Source organism: Leuresthes tenuis, unplaced genomic scaffold (genome assembly GCF_036924035.1).
Source record: "Leuresthes tenuis unplaced genomic scaffold, fLeuTen1.0.hap1 SCAF_6, whole genome shotgun sequence".
Classification (NCBI taxonomy): Eukaryota; Metazoa; Chordata; class Actinopteri; order Atheriniformes; family Atherinopsidae; genus Leuresthes; species Leuresthes tenuis.
The window spans coordinates 2,349,208-2,366,719 of NW_027325360.1; positions in this window are offsets into that span (position 1 = coordinate 2,349,208).

The following is a 17,512-nucleotide window of genomic DNA, read 5'->3' on the forward strand; positions in this document are numbered from 1 at the left end:
CTGGGGCTGAGTAAAGTTGAGTTGTTACACATTTGATGGACAAACGGGTAAATTAACCTACTTTTTTGGGCTTTATTTGTTTCTGCAGGGCACCCAAAGCAAAGCTCATGCAGTTCATTAAGATAGTTTGAACATAATGAACAGAAGGAGGAGTTAAGTTTTTACTCACAAAGGCCACATTTTGCATCTCAGACCTGCCAGAGATGACGAGCTGATACAGTATTGAACAGCCGCCATCTTGAGCATGCATAGCATGTCCCAATACACAAGCAGGGACACGGGGGGGGCAGGCGGTGGTATGTTACTTTGATGGGGAGCTGATTGTGCTGGAGGTTGCAGAGGTTTTAAAGGTGAAAGGTTAAAGATGCAGCCTTTCTTTGTCAACACACAATGGGTCACAACAGAGCAGGCTCTGGCTGTATTGGCTGCTTCTGGAAGCCTTCCCAGCCTCGGGCCGTAATGGTCAATAAGCTGTCAGGAGGATTAGCGACAGAGACCACACACTCGAGCTCCATTCTTCTCCACCACTGATCCATTATCTGCCAACACTGAGGCCTTGAAGTATGGACTGAAGCAAGGTTTAACTCTGATCTCAGAAATGTCACTTTTTAAGAGCTGACCACAGCGAAGAAGTGACAGAAATGAGGAAAATGACGAGTGGGAGGCCTGTGCTCGTCGGCCTTGTGTTAAAGCATCATTAAATGGGTTTTCTCCAGCCTTTCAACAGCTAATATTTCCAAGCATTTCAATAATCGGAGGATTCTGAAGCACATTGTGAAGCTTCTCAGTCCTTGATCATTTGATACGTCAGTCAGGCTCATGAATGCCTCAGAAACTCGTAATTACACCTGTTAACTGTTACCTGCACTCGGGTTGACTCCAGTCTTTCAGAAGCTTGCCTCGGTTTACAGCACTCAGTGCAAAAGCTGGGAGGCTTCACTGCTTCTCTAACCTTCCACCTGCAGCTGAACATTCACTGAATTCACATTCACTTCACTGAAAATGCACCCTGTCAGTTGATTTAATGACCATCAGCCTTTTTCAGGAGCTGCATGATAGGGATGGACGGGGACTTTTAAACCTTTTGAATGGTCATTAAACATTAAGAAATCAGACGGTTAATGTGAGGTCCACTTGCTGTGGAACTGTGAGGCTGCAGCACATCATCTCTGGCTCTATAAGCTTAGATGGTGCTGCAATCGTCCAAAAACCTGCTCAAAGCTTGCACTGCGGGCTTTTTTCTCACGTTTTTTTGACTCATTTGGGCTTTCACTCACAGTGAGTGTTTGTGCACGTGTTTGCGTGCACGTGTCGAAGCAGGATGTGTGGTCAGCACCCCTGAAAGACACTTTTGGGTCATGTTCCCGCAGTATAACGACAGCATTTTAAAAACGATGACACCGATCATTTATTTCTGTCTTTTTTCACCAGATCTTTCTCTGATGATTTGAGTCAAATGTGTGAAAGATTTTCAGTGGAGTTATTGTCTGATGCGTCCAATTCATGTGAGAATATGATGTCACATGCTCCCTGAAGCGCTCCGACAGCCTGAGCCTGACAAATCCTGCTTTAGCCATCCTACACTGATGGAAAAACCTGTTTTTTTTGTACATTGAAGTCATCAGCTGGTCTCTTTTTTGAACTGGAACATGATGTAGCTGAACTTTGAACTCATCAAACTCTTCCTTTCACTGTCAGACATGGCTCTGAGTCCTGTTGAGTCTCTTTGATTTGATTTAATCAAGCATGTAAGTGACCTTTGATGACCGCTGTGCGAGGTTTTCTTCCTCCTTGGACATGATGGCTGTTTAAGGACTGAGAGGCTGGGTCAGTTAGGGTTAACTAACTTGTTGCTGGTTTAAACTCAGTGATCACCACAGTGAACTGTGAGTGAGCTCCTTACCGATTTGCTTTGTTAGAACTGACTTTTTTCCACTTTTTTTAGTTAGTGCCACCATAAATGCAGACTTTGCAATATAATTTTGATCTCTTATGCTTAACAAAGAGACAGACGCCTCCACAGACATGTGAGAAGATTATTTAATTGATTCTGCTGTATATGAGCATCCCAGAGAGAAATCATGAACTGTTTCTGCAGGGCCAGACGCAGCGAATGTGGGTTAAAAAGGTTAAAAAGTGCGTTTTTTTTCTGTAAAGGAGGTGAACAGCCTCCTGTGAAAGCTGCACCATGTGCTGAATTCAGCTTTTCAGGATTGCAAAGTGACACAGACCAGTGGCTCGGTCCCTAACTGTTACAGCTGATGTATAAACGCTACGTTTAGCCTGGGGTCTGCTGCTAATGAAGCGACACAAACCGCCTGAACAGAGTTTCGGCGTGCTGAGGTGGGGGGTGCTCAGACATTTGTGCTTGTTGCTTGTCAATATAAGTGTATGTCTGTTCAGGGGGAGGGTGGCGGAGGCACGTGCGTGTTGGTGTATGCTCCAGGGAGAACATATGCTGCTGTTGACTGTGGGGCTGAGGCTGGAGGAGGGGAGGGAAAGGGGGGCAGCTGGCGTGTGCTGGGTCAGGGGTCTACAGCTGTTGATAGCAGGGAGGTATACTGATCGGGGAGCATGGCGGAGTGGGGGGGGGTCTGATTCAGCAGCGGCCCACACTCTGCGGCAGCCTGAATGTGAGTGATGGCGCTCGCTGGGCGGCGTGTAAGTGAGAAGCGGAGGTTTGGTGGTCGCACAGATGGTGCTGATCCAGGGGAGATGGGGATAAAATAATGCTCGGACACAAAGAGGGTAACCAATATGAAGGTGGCAGATTGTTTGGGGTTGTGGGAGTCAGATGATACCCCAGGCAGAGCAGTGTGGTCCTGTCTGTTATTTACAGTAAGAGCGGTTCACTGCTGTGTGGTCCCACCTGCAGCTTCACTTTTAAAGGGGAGCTCCGGGGTTTTTAAATTTCTGGCATAAAATAAGCCCCGTTCACTCCGTTATATGGAGCTCTAAATATCTAAATATCTTCCGAAGGACGCCGACTTTCACCAAACCGTACCGGAGTTCCCCTTTAACTGTTTTTATTTTTAGGATCTGGCATACAGAGATGTTTTATAATAGAACTCTGACTGTGAAAATCCTCCATTTTCTCCTCAACAGCAACAGGTTAAAGGGCTTTAAAGCCACCTTCTGCAGGTTGCTTCGGTTCTAGCTTTCAGACGGTTTGTTGTGCTTCATGAAGTGAATTTGAGCAGTTTTGTTCAGGCCAAACTGAAGCTCAAAGTTTGGAAACGGAAAAAGGAAACATGGAAGTAAATGGGGGGGCATGAAAGGGAAAATAACAGAAGTAAATCCATTTAAGTTAAATCAATTTTAGAAACTGTATAAGAAATGTATGTGAAATAAAGAAATTTGTCATTTTGAGGGAATAAAAGGATCGATACAGTGCAAAGAAGGATGAATATTATCAGAGTAAGAAATGAACAACGAAAGAACTTAAATATGTTTCTATTAAAATAACAAATGAAACTGAAAGCTGACTTTAATTAATTTATCTAACATTCCACTTATTTAGTCATTTTATTTCATCAGCATCTATGATCATATAAACGGATCTATTTAGCCAAAAAGCTGCGTTATTCTTCTGTTTATTTTGAATTATATGGCAGCTTCAGTCCTCCGTGCAGCTTGGGGAAACTCCAGAAACTCCAGTCATCTGCATGAGTGTCCCTCAGTGTGCGTGCACGTGCGTGCACGTGCGTGCACGTGTGCGTTTTCTGTCTGTGGACAGATCTGAGAACATGTCATAAGAAAGATTTCTGAAAAAACCTCCATAATTTCACCCTTGAGGTCTTTTCCTGAATGTTTTTCTTTGACTTTGATGGAAAACGACGTTGAAGCTTTGGAAAAGACGGCCACAGTGCAAAGAGAGTCTGATAATGACGTGTGGCGTCATGCAGCCCATTTAAACAGAGAAAAATGTCCCATTTAAAACGTTACTTCCTCCCGTCTACATTTCCAGTGAGTCCGATCGCGTGGAAATGACTGAAAAGCCAGTTTTCTCATGAACTGAAGAGCTGCAAAAGCTGGCATCACCGACTTTTATTCACTTTTAATGAGAATAAAGCCGTTGGCCTGGAGCTGTACAAACTGATTTCGTCCATTCAGGAGCCTTTTACAAGCAAAAATGTCCCCTTTGTGGGTGATAAGCGTTAATCTGCCTCTCTGTGATTTCCCACCAGGTTTCTACAGTGACCCTCCGCTGGAGTCTGAGCACAACGACAGCATGGGTGAGCTCTCAAACATTTCCTCTTCAAAGTCCAGCTGAACTTTCTGTTTCGCATTGTTTTGCATCTTTTTATGATTTTTCCCTCCATTACATGTGTGAAATGATCATTTATTGGCACCAATAAAGAAACGCTGGTGCCACTAAAGTTGGCCTCAGGTTCAGTGTGTGCCTTTGGGAAAGATCTGAGGAGAAAGAGCTCCATCCAGTGGCAAAGGAGGGGGCTGTAAAATGGAAAAATGAAAAAAAGGCTTTATTTTTCCACTCAAATCCACAAGAGGGAAGTATAAACTCAGCAATAACAGCAGCGTCTTCTTTGCAGAGCAGCATTTTGCCTCTCGCTCCAGCATGTCAAAGTGAAACGTATCCAAACGGCTAAAGCTTATGCCTGAAAACAGCAAGTTTGTCTCAGTCTGGACTGCAAATATCAGCCAAGCGAAGTCATTTCGGTGCCTTCAGCTGAGGTAAAAATGCCATAAATGTGTGACTTGTTGCCCCAAATGAAGCTCTGAGCAGAGGGGCCAGGGGACGCCCCAGTGGTCCAATGTTAAGGTCCAGGTTCAGGCGAAGTTCACTCTAGACTTTCCGGCTGCCATTGCAGCACCAGGTGGCAGCGTGGAGGGGGTCAGAGGTCGGACACAGTTCAGGAGCGGCTGACCTCGCCATGACAGCACTGACCTGATTGTGTGCAGCTCTCCTTCGACACGGTCTTTCTCATCGTGCCTCTATAAACCTCTGCCAGCAGAAAGGAGAAGGAGGAGAAGGGGGCTGTGTCGCTAGGCAGTGGAAGGAAGCTGGAGAGGAACTATTAAACCTGCACAGTCACTGAATGGCCAGCATTGTTAACTTGCTGCAGGAGGAGGTGTGGATTTATGAGGCAGAGCCTGATTGGGCTATAAACTTGACGAGGTGGGCTTGCTGCTGCAACTCTCTCCCTCTCTGTTGGCCCTATTCTGCTCCCAGAATGCCTCGGTGCATGCGCTGGGCAAGGGTGACGCAGAGGTCAAGGGGGGCTGCACAAGGCTCCTCGGGCTTGTAAATGCTGTTACAGGAGTGGGCATTCAGAGACCCCCATTCAGCCACCAAAAAATCCAGGTCAGGGGCCAAATAGCTGAGTTGGCAACAGCTGTTTGCAACAGTAGCTCTGTGGGTGCAGATCTCAAACACCGACCGACTCTTCCTCTCAATCTATCTGCCTGAACTTGTAACTTGCATCATCATCATCATCACTTTTTGGGCTCTGATTTGTGGTCCATCAAGCTGTAAACCTACAGCAGTGTGCTTTCCTGGGCCATTTGTTGCATTGAATGGGAATTGTTTATGTGGATGTTTTTGCTTTTTCCATCAATTTATGCAAGTTTTTTAAAAATATATCCATCCTGTTGACAGTAGACTTGATTAAAAAAGAGCGAGGGTCGTCTTTGTATCCCGGCACAGACCGAAATCATGATATTAAAAGAATGAAATATCTGTTTGGTGTTGATAATAAATGTGATGTTATGAGCTTGGCTTATAAAATAAGCGAAGGCCCAATGGGAACCCAAGAAAATTAAGCACATTTAGAGTCTTTCTCTTCTAAACATCAAGTTTTTCACATAAAATCAATGCTTTGAATCAGCAGAGTGTGTGAAAGGTGAGGTCAGACAGCCACAACCTGTGTGGGGGGGGCACTGCGTGCACGTGAGGAACAGATGAGCTGCAGTTAGCATCAGCTAGGTGGAGAAGCTGCTTGGTGCGCTCTCATTGCTTGGGTGGAGGACCTGAAATAGGGTTTATAGCCCAAAATCATGTTCTTTAACCTTTGTGCCCAAACTGCAGATGTGAAATTGCAGCAGATGTGAAATTGCAGCAGATGTGAAATTGCAGCAGATGTGAAATGGCAGCAGATGTGAAATTGCAGCAGATGTGAAATTGCAGCAGATGTGAAATTGCAACAGATGTGAAATTGCAGCAGATGTGAAATTGCAGCAGAAGTGAAATTGCAGCAGAAGTGAAATTGCAGCAGAAGTGAAATTGCAGCAGATTTCGTGAAATTGCAGCAGATTTTGTGAAATTGCAGCAGATTTCGTGAAATGGCAGCAGATTTCGTGAAATGGCAGCAGATTTCGTGAAATGGCAGCAGATTTCGTGAAATGGCAGCAGATTTCGTGAAATCGCAGCAGATTTCGTGAAATCGCAGCAGAAGTGGATTAATTTTGCTTGTAGACGGTGAGGAGTTCAGTCAACATGATCAGAGAAGAGCCAAGTCTGCAGGCTTCATTTTCCAATCAGCTGCTTTCCAAATCTGATCCAAAAACAGAGATTTTGCAACTAAACAAATGATAAAGTCCAACTGTGGTCTGGACATCCAAGCGAGTGCATGTGGGCATGTTAGTCAGTTTGATTTGTGTCTTGTTTGCAGTTTCTGCACTCGATCGTATTCAGGGCTGCTGCCGGCACAGAGCTTTTCATTGTTGATACCTTCATCTTGTATAATTCAGTGTCTCTCCCTCTTCCTGAGAATGGAACTGGTTCAAACATATATGGATGATTTACCCAAATATCTGCAGTGCAGCAGAGTCAGAGACGGGTGGCAGTGTCATCTGCTCCTGGGCAGAGATGGAGGTGTGACCAAAAAAGCTATTTTGATGCTACAAACATTTTTCTTTCTTTTTTTATTCTGAGTTTGTACTTTTCAAGGAAAATATGTTTTTAGTGGATGAAAATCTGCTTTCATATAGAGGAAATTGGCTCAAACCAAACCTAAGCCAAACCATTTTTGCATTGAACTCTGAGCTGAGTTCATATTCCTCTCATCATCTGTGCTGTGAATGCAGATGCACTTCCTAGCTGCAGAATGTCTTGAAAGCTTCTCTGCAAGTCCCCAGAATCGCAGCATCCACCATCCTTCAGTCAACAACTCAGTCACCCCCCTGAATGGATTGTGATGACTCACTTATGCTGCTTTATGTTGCACAGAGAACCAAAGAGAAATGGCTTCACGCAATTCCACAGACACATTTTATTCATACCTTGTTTGATGATATTTTGGCAATTGGCATAGATGAAAATCCACCGTTTTGCAGGTAATTTAGAGCTTTTTTATGTGTAATTTCCACCTGAATGTCATAATAATTGAGCATTTAAAGTAAAGCTTCTCCTACAGCTGTAGGAGCTAACACCAATGCTATGAAAATAAATCCCTGCACATGCACAGCCAAGCACATGGCTGAAGAGGCCACCAAAAAGGTAATGTTACCGGATCTCACAAGAGTAAGATGGCGTTTTCTTTATTTAGTGGGAAAGATGTTCTGGACAAACAGATTTCATAGTGTGTGTGAAATCAGTACATATATCATCAGTAGGTTTTAAGTATGTTATCGATTAGTCGACGTTATCGACAAAAATCGATAACATACTTAGTCCGTTACGTCATCACACGTCTTTTTTACGCTGTCGAGCTGAACATCATTTTTCGTACGGAGTGAGTCATCTCACTTCCGACCTATCTCTGCTTGGAGATGCATGCGCGTTACCGGGGGCTCGCACCAAAAGCGGCGTGAGCGGCCAGCTGCCTTTCATTTTCAATGTAAACTGGCGTTGTGAGCGGCGCGTTGTGAGCTTCATGCGCTTCATGAGCTTCGTGAGCATCAAGAGTTGAGAAAGGCTCAACTTTATGCAAATGAGCAGTGACGCGACGCGAAGACGGCCAATTAGGGCCGATCCGGAAAAAAAGGCGGAAAACAGCGGAAAACGGCAGAGCGCAAACACAAAGAAACACAAAGAAGAGGCTGTTCAGAAGGCTGTACAGAGTATGATCCATGGTGAAAGAGGGAACCGATATATGGATGGATTATTATATATATCTGCTACTTGCTATACATATAAGCCCCGCCCCTTTAGCCGCTTCCGGCTTCTCTGGCCGCTTCCGGCGGCAGAAGAAGAAGAAGAAACGGCGGTTGAGCCCCCGGTTACTTAAATAATAGCGGGAGATGACCTGTAGAAACACAGTGAAATGACTGCGGCTGAATTATCGTCCTGTGTCCAAAAGTGTCCAGGGTCTGGGAGCATTTCACCCTCAACACCCAGAAAAAATAGATTAGCTGCAAGTTTTGTAAAGCCGACCTCACGTGAGCACTTCTGTCATCCATGAACATTTGAAGAGGAAGCAGGTTGGAGCTCTGGTAAGATGTTTAGCTTGTTAGCGTAGCCTGCTAGCTATAAATAAGCGGAGTTGTCTTGGATTTTAACATTAAAGTGCAGCATTAAAATTGTATCATTCAGCTTCAGTCCAAAGTTACAACCAGGCTGTATTCTTTTTCATTTGTTCACTTTTTGGTATTGATTTGACTGTTGGTGCATTACAGCCGCACACTTCTTAGCATTTTCAGTTAATGTTAAAAGTCTAGATGAAATATGGCTTGAATGTATCCTTTTTCAGTTTTGGATTGTTTTAATTAGTAATTAACCGATTAGTCGATTAATCGTTGACTCATCGACTATCAAAATAGTCGTTAGTTGCAGCCGGTGTTGGTGTAAATTCGTATTGTAAGTTATCAGAGAACATTTCGAAAGGCTTCAAGCTTCCACACTTTTTTATATGAGAGGAACTGATTTGCAAGTGAATTTTGAACGAATTTTGAGTAAACTCTGTATTCATCCTGCTTGTCTTGGGCCTCTTAACTGCATCTGCTGCTGGTTCACTTAGTTATTGGTGTGTTTTAGAGGGTACTTCACAGCAAAATATTGCATTACCTGTCCGGAAACCAAAGTTTTCAGCCGCAGTTTATAAGCAACGTGTTTAAAAAGTTAGTTCAAAATGAGTCGGAGGCACAGTTTTAAGTTTAAAACCCTTTTCTAGTGTTGCTTTAATCATTTTGTTAAAGTAACTGGTTGATTTCAGAAGCAGCAAACAGTCTAAGTGACCTTTGTGTGACCTGCAGTGTTTTGCCTCTTCCTTTCATCCCTCGGTTGACCCAACTGTTGCCTGCTTCTCGCTCCTCCCTGAGCACCCTGCAGTCCCCAGTGGCTGGAGTGAGGTTGCCTTCAGGGTACTGTGGTGGCCGCCTCTCTCCTTTGGTTAATTATTACCAACTTCACCCCTCAGTAGTTTAACTTGGTAGATCTTTGCATGCTGCTGCCCTTAAAGTTCGGTGTTAAATGGCTTCATCTCTTGGGCCGAGGTTAGCCTTATTAGCCGTGTCCATCAGAATGATCCAGTTTAGACAACCCAATGTGCTTTTTTTTCAGGATTAAATCATATTTCAAATGATCCTGTTGGTTTTTGTCATTTATTGGTTGACTGTAAACCCCCCCCCCTTCACAGATAAACTGAGTCAGTTCGGGGTCCTGCCGCAGTGCAGCACTCAGGCCATGAGGGGGCAGTAGTGCCATGCTGAACCTCCCCTGATGTTTACTCCCACATGCCACCTGGACCCAATGAACTCAGCTCCCATATGGAATTACTTGGCATGAGCCCAGCACATGCCTTTCCTTTGTCCTCACATAACTGGGCTAACTTCATATGGCTGCGTCCAAAAGTCATTTAGGATCACCAGGTTTTCATTTTCCTGCAGCAGAGCAGCCCGACTCTTGGCACTTCTTCAGATTCCCCCTCTCTGCTCGTCTTTAAAGTGGATTTCCCTGTTTGCTCTTGGGCTGACTGAAGTGACTGCGTGTTAAAGGGATGAATGATTAAAAATGACCGTTTTCTTTCACTTCTCCACTGGCTCCCCCAGCTTTTTGCTCTCAGAATGCGTGCTGCAGTGTGTTTTGGGAGCTGCTGCTGCTGACCTCTGTGCTTTCTTATCATTTTAGCTTTTAATAATTCATGATTAGCCTAGATTTGATTCACCGTCCCTCTTTTTTTTTGCTCTCGCTTGATGCAGCTTGCGTTGGCGTTGGACTCGGGGTCAGCCTGCAGAGTGTTTCCAGGTCAGGAAGAAGTGGGTCACGCTGTTCCCAGTGTCAGTGTCTATAACTTCACGGTGTGCGATGACAAAGCCCAACTCCACAGGGATAAGCACACACACTTTTGTGTGGCCCTGATGCCGCACTATATGTTGCAAACAGGCTCTCAGCTGCATGCAGGTCTTTGTAGATACGCTGCATTAATCTTCCCTTACATTTAATTCACTTATTTGTAGATTAATCCCTCATTTGAAGTCGGTAATGAATCCCAGTTTCCTCAGATTTAAAAAAAGCAGACTTATGGGAGCTGTTTGCAGAATGCTGAGATGTTTGAATGTGGCGATTTAATTAAAAAGGAGAAAGTTTAGACTTGTGCTACTGGTCATTGCATCTGAAATGCCTCGTCACATTAACAGCCTTACAGGCCGGTTACAGCCAGATTATTCCAACATGTCCATATTTCCTCCAATTACAGACTGAAATTGGGTTACGAAGCTGAGTCATGGCTGCAAATTGAAGCAATTTGAAGCAGAATTTAGTTTGCCAGCTCGCTATTCAAATGCATTTGAGTGACTGTACTTAATTAAAGAAATCCTAGAGTCAGTCTTTAAAATAATCCTTGGCAGGGATTTACTGAGCACTGATGGAATATTATGGGGAGATGGGAATTGTAGGTCAGAGGGGTATCAGCGCAGTGAAGGAACAGCGGCTTTGAGGCAGGATTTTCGAGCTTGTTTCACAGGTTTGATGAAAGGGATGATTCCTCGCCTGAGTCAGCAGGAGAGCAGGCGCCCTTTACCGACAGGTACTGTGTGGCGGTGCAGCTTGGGATGGAAAATCAGAAAGAAGCTGTGGAATTTAACATCTGGGTCATGGTGTGAAGCCTGCTTTTAGGCTGCATGCTGAGCCCCCGAGCCGCTCTGCCAGCAAATACAGGATAACGGGTCATGGCGTGAGAAGTCCGGTCCGTAGTGTTCAGCTGAAGCCAGAATTCAGTGAATCACATGCAGAAGGGTGAGAAAACAGCACCGTTGGTGTCGCTCATCGAGTTTGGAGTGAATCGGAAGAGGAAGGTGACGGATCCAGATGCTTGATGTGCAACAACAACTGGAATCATGGTCCTGATGACACTAAATATGACATTTCATGGGTCTGAGGTGAAATATTTCCTCTTTTTCACCCTTTTTCAGCATGAAAAGACACTGATATGGACTTATAGATGTGATAAAGGGCAGAAATGCAGCCGGGTGGTGCAGATTCATTCAAACTCTGGCCTGACGAGCTTTGGAAAGCATTGATGCAGCCTGATGAGCACGGGCTGATCCGGGCTGAATGGTTTCAGGAGATAAACGGGTGCAAAGTTTTTCAGATGGGCCAAATTCACATTCACACACATTCAAGTCATTAAACAAGATGATGTGTAACGTTTTTATTCTCATCAGTGACTGAAAGTCTGCAGTTTGTACATGTAAAGCATGACTAAAATGGACAGAATCTGTGGACTGCTGCTATGATCTGAGCCGGATGCTGAGTGTTAAAGGAACCAGGAAGCTGTTTTTAACGTAGAAATGTGCTCCAAAACGCTTTGTTTAACTAAATGCTGTCTTTTCCTCTGTGTTTCCTCAACATTTGGAGGTGGAAGGACTCCTTAATGTCCTCGTTACCCAGAGTAATGAAGGCGTTCTTCTCCTGTTCAAATATCCAATATTTTCAAAATGAATTTATTCAGTTCTGCTGGAGCTGCCGTTATCTGTGAACCCGAACAGCTGAACCGAGAACACGCGTGTGGGTATCACTAATTAACTTCTGGTGACCGAGCCCGGCTTTGAAGTACAGCGACTTAAGAGTGCTTTGATATCAGCTGTGGGGCTTATCTTTGTTGTGCTCTTTACCTTCGGCGCTCAGCATCAACCGAGGTGTTTGAACCGCAGTCTGCATTCATTGATCAGTGAGTTGTGTTTGTGGAAACCCACCGACAGCAATGAATGTTTATTGCAGCCTTAAGGGTGACAGCTGTGGGGGGAAATGAGCCCTGGGTGCGGTGGTCGCAGGCCGGCGGCGTCCCGTGGCGTCCCGTGGCGTCTCTCGGGGTACAGTCAACGGTCGATGGTTTTGATCAGAGCAGAAACTCACCGACAGCGTTGAATGTTCCCCGTGGGAACCAGGATTGGTTGGCTGGTTGAAGTGTTGATGACAACAAACAAAAGCAACATGTGGCATAAAAAGGGAGTGAAAAGCGTGTTTTAGTTTGTCTTCGTTTAGCCGACACAAGCGGAAAATCCCAGAAACGTGTCCCTCGTCTGTTGAGCTCCATCCAAACCAGCTCTATTTCAATTGTCTGCTGTTCCAATCCAAATATATATCTGGTGTCTGCAGGCCTGAGGTCTGATTTGCCAGAATTTTCCACGTCAGCAGATGGTTACAGCAGTGGAAAATACAAAGGAGAGGCTCGATGTATGCGTGGTGTGTGTGGGGGAGGACTTCTGTGCCACCCATGTTGCTGATGAGAATCCAGCAGGGTGCAAACCGAGGTGGTGACGCAGTGCTTCTGGTTTCCTGAACCAGCCCCGCAGGCGTGATACTCACCTTCTGCAGAAGCACTCGGAGACCTCCAGCCCGCTCTCCCCTCACCTTTAGCCTGCAGCAGGAAGCAGAACAACAAGAGGAGGCATGAGTAGGACAGCAGATGATGGCAGTCGGGCGAATTGGTACAAGTGTGATCAGAGAGCGCCGCCGTGCCCCACAGCTTAAACAAGTGCACTGCAGTGCTGAGCTAGTTGGAGATTACTGTTCCCTTTACCCTGCGCTGAACCTCAGCTACTGCTCCGGGAGCCTTCCTGTGTTCGCCTCTTTGAGGTTGGAAAATCATGCAGTCATGTTTTATTAATGCTCTCCCTGTCTGTCTGTCTCTGTTCTGCCTGCTTGAGATTTGGAGCGCCGCAGTTTCTTTGTTTTTTTCCATGTAGACTGAGTTTGTGGCGCTGAAACCCGTTCAGACGGCGCTGGATATACGGTGCAACTCGCTGTGAAGATTTGCAGCAGGTTTTTGCCTTCTGTTAGATCACTTAGATGGAAAGCTGCAGGAGTGGAGCACGGCAGGCTTTCAGAGGAGCTGCTCTCTGCATAATGAATGATCACTTTGAGGAGAGAGAGCAACATGTCACTCTCTCCCCTTCTGACACAGTTCACCGACCATGGAGGAGACATCCTTATTAAGCACTTTCCTGCCTTCTGTGAATTATTTTACAATTTCCAGGGTGAATTCGGCCTGAAAATGATTTTAACCTTGAGCTGAAATCACAAACAAAGCATCTGTAAAACACAGATAATTAAAAGCTACTCTTTAGACAATGCTGTAAGTTTTTCTGATCCCTCAGAAGAGGCTTTTTCTTTTTTTTAATCCTGTATTCTCCCATGTTTTCATTAACAGACAAGGTGGGAAGTAATACTTCTTTCAGTCCCTCTGGCTGGGGCTTCAATGGCTTCCCTCCTTGGCACTTGTGCCGTTTGGCCGTGTGCCCGAGACACACAGAGGCTTTTTTCATTCTCAAAAATCTCCCTCGCTCTCACTTCCCTGCAGTTTTCTCTTGGACTGGCTTGACTTCCGCTCCCCCTGCGCTCAGGAGGAGTTATGGGAAATGTACGTTAACTGGCTCATTCATCTGTCCTGGGCGTGCCGAAACCTCCACGTCGAAGTTCCTGATGATAGCACTGCTGGCACGCTCCCCAGAAACTTTGCATAACTGACAAACTTGCAAAAGTGTAGCGTGTAAAAATAGCTGGGCGAGCATGAGAGTCTGACGGGACCCGAGTGAGCAGTGTGACTGAACCAGTGTGAACCCTGCGCCGTCAGCACATTCCAGCAGTTGGACAATGAGAAGCACACTGTGTACTCTGTGTCGTGTTGCCTGCATAGCTGGCTGGTCTGCAGCCAGGGCTCAGCGCTGCCTGAAAGCAGGCCAGTGCTGCACAGATGCACAAAAATCTGCTCAGAGCTCACATTTAAACAGTAACCAGCATCAGCTTGGGTTGGACACAAGGTAAAAAGCCAGACCCGTGTGCTATCTGCTGACAGGGAGATTAAACTTTGTAAAAAGCTCAAGGTCCTGAACTCTGAGTCTGTGTGGGGATCTATTCTCAGAGCAGAACCCAAATGGACAGAGGAACATCCTGTTCCCTCTGGTTAGACGGGAGGTCGACTCGCTGGGACAGGTTAAGCTTCAGGTAAACTCTAACAGAGATCTGGGAGTCCCTGGCTGAGGAGGTGGATGCATTCATCCATCTGAAACCACCCAAAGACTCCACACCCTCACATTCCAGCGGACCTATGCAGTGTAAAAGCATTTCCTGCCGAGGCCCCTCCACACTGATGTCTTCCGCTTTTAATTTAGCACCCTGAGACACGCTGTGAAAAGGAAATCTGCAGTATCAGTTCTTGCTGCTGGACCTCCACAAGCTGCTCTTTATCTGTTAATTTCCTCTTAACGGGACAAATATTATGCACCTAAGTGTGCTCGCAGCCAACCTGACACTCCCAGCATAGCTCAGATGCCTGCTCAGAAATACTCGCAGCTGCCAGCATGTGCTCTCGCACGCTTTTCCATCCCATCATGCTTCATGTTCTACAATCCGCTGGCACAGTGAGACACGAAGAGATTAAATCACTGAAGTCGTGAGCAAACTCAATCAGATTCAACAAACAGGCCTTAATTGCCATGTCAGTTGCAAAATAGGCTTTAAGTCACATCGGACAGTTTAATATCTGCTGGAATTAAGGAGTTTATGAGATTTGGTGGTGCAGCGGGGTCACTTAGCATCATCTCCAGCTGTCAGGCTGTAAAATGGACTTTTATGTAACCGTGTTGGTCTAAACTTTAATAATCGCCCTGCAGAAAATGCATTTTGTCGCACCCTGTGCATGAAATATGATGCATTTGATGCAGAATTATCCCACAAAATGCTCCGAATGGTTTAAACAGCTACAGGAGAGACCTCTGGATGATGGTTAGGAAAAGTAGACGGTGTGTTAAAAGGCGACCTGTCTGAGGCCGACCCCTTCTCCAGCGGAGGGAGTCCTTCAGGCGGGCTGCCAAGCCTTCCCAGAAACACCCTGCCTCCACGTGCCGTGGATCCTGCTGCCAAGGCTGTGCCTCTCTGCTGCCAGCTCCTTTCTCAGCATCAGCCCGTGGCTCTCCTGACTGTGTGGGGCTGTTTTCTGCAACATGCCACCCTCACTCATGACTTACCTCCCCCCCTCCCTGGATCCTCAGTCCTCCCCGGATCCTCTGTCTTCCCCGGATCCTCGGTCCTCCCCGGATCCTCGGTCCTCCCTGGATCCTCGGTCCTCCCTGGATCCTCGGTCTTCCCTGGATCCTCGGTCTTCCCTGGATCCTCGGTCTTCCCCGGATCCTCGGTGTTCCCCGGATCCTCGGTCTTCCCCGGATCCTCGGTCTTCCCCGGATCCTCGGTCTTCCCCGGATCCTCGGTCTTCCCCGGATCCTCGGTCTTCCCCGGATCCTCGGTCTTCCCCGGATCCTCGGTCCTCCCCGGTCCTGTTTTCTCTGTTTTCTCTCCTCTGTGCACCTTTGAACCCAGGCTTGATGCTCTTGATCACGTCAGTCTGGCTCTCGTTGACTTATCCACTCCTCTGGAGAACTGCTGTGGATGTCACACTCCTCTCTCTCCTCCAAAGCTTTGTTGAAAGCTCATTTCACTCATTTCTGGGTGCTGAGGCTGATGAATATGTATCCGGCTCATTTTGAGGATTCCTAACAAAGCGGGATGAGAGAGCCCTTTGTGGTTGTCTTCTGGATTTAAGCGTGACGCTTCTCTGGTGCCTGCTGCCACTTTTCCTCTCCATCAGCCTTTATCCCCAGGTCAGACCACTTCTGAACGCTGCCATTGTCGAAGCGAACACCTCCAATCTGACCTCAGACTGGCAGATTTAGTTTGGCTCTTCGGTTGCTGAAGCGCAGCAACATTTTGGTAAACAGGCGTATCCTCGAGGACACCCAAACAAAAGGTTACACAACAGTTACTTATGGGACATAATCCACGTTTTTAATCTGCTGAGTCGCTGCAGTGTGGGATCGGCGTTACCGTGGCGTTACCGTGGCGTCCCCAGCATTCAGGCTGCATGCACCCAGGGCCATGGTCACCCACCCCACCCACAGAGCTGTGGAGCCTCACTCTGAAGGGTTTGGAAGTGGCACAGAGCAGAGGAGTGGCTGATTTGATGTTGGTTATCAGCCGGAGCCATGACCTGGATACTGATCAACCTTTATTCTGCGCTGCTTTACAGCCAGACAGACGCAAAACAGACCCTGGCATCAGTGCCCCCCCTTGCTTTCTGTGCTCCACATTTTTGGTTTCAGCTCAAACCGTGAGCACCGAATGCAGCCGGCGTTACCGGCGTGATGTTAGACCGCTGTCCCTCACTTCCTGTTGTCTGCAGCGGCCGTTTCTTCCCATGAAGCCATGGTCACGTTCGCCTTGCCCCGGCCCAGCGGGGGGGCATGTTGCTGCATGGCACCGGCAGGGACACGGCGTCCTTAATGCAGAGTGTGATGCTTTGTGACCCGAGCAGCGCTGCCTAAGCTAAGTTAAGCTCATCTTTTTGTCCCACTGTATGGATGAAAGACAGCCGACTGTTCGCTGCGCTGTGGATTAAACGCAGGAAGCGTGTGGATATTTTTAGAGATGCCGGATTCTTAATGGCAGATGAGCGCTGCGGTATAAGTCGTGGATGTTTGAGGCTGACGGTGCAGCGGTTTGAAATGGCTGATCCTCTGCTGTGCAGCGGAGTTGTTGAGGCCAGTGCTTTAGAGAGTTGCTCAGAGACTTAACCCTCCTCCCCAGCACCCCCCCCCCCCACTCTCCAGCAGAAGAAAATCTCTGCTGAATTCATGTCTCCTTTCAGATTTCTGAGAGGCGTTAAACCTTTCTGGATTAAAGAAGGTAATCTGACAGGCAGAAGATTGTATTAGCCGAGTGTTGGCAGAGCTTTTAATTTCTCCTCTTTTTTCACTTCCCCCTCTCAGCCTGCCTCTCCTGCTGACCTGCTCGGTGGTATTATTGTGTTTTTCCTTTGAATTAAAGCAGAAACATGCACATCTTGGCTGCCTGTGGGTCACATGCTCTCTCCCCATATCTTCCTCTTCCGCTGGCTTCTTCCTGCTCTCTCCGGGCTTCTCCCAGCAGTGACAGCATACTTGTGTGAACCCATGATTTATCATTTGCTAATCCGTGCTGATTATGGAGCTTTCCACACGGCTCTTATCTGTTGCTGAGCCTGCTTTTCACTCCATAGCTGCCAATTATCTTTCAGGCAGCCTGCAAACAGACCTGTCTCTGTCAGCCAGCTGCACTGAAACCTCTTCCTCTTCATGTACA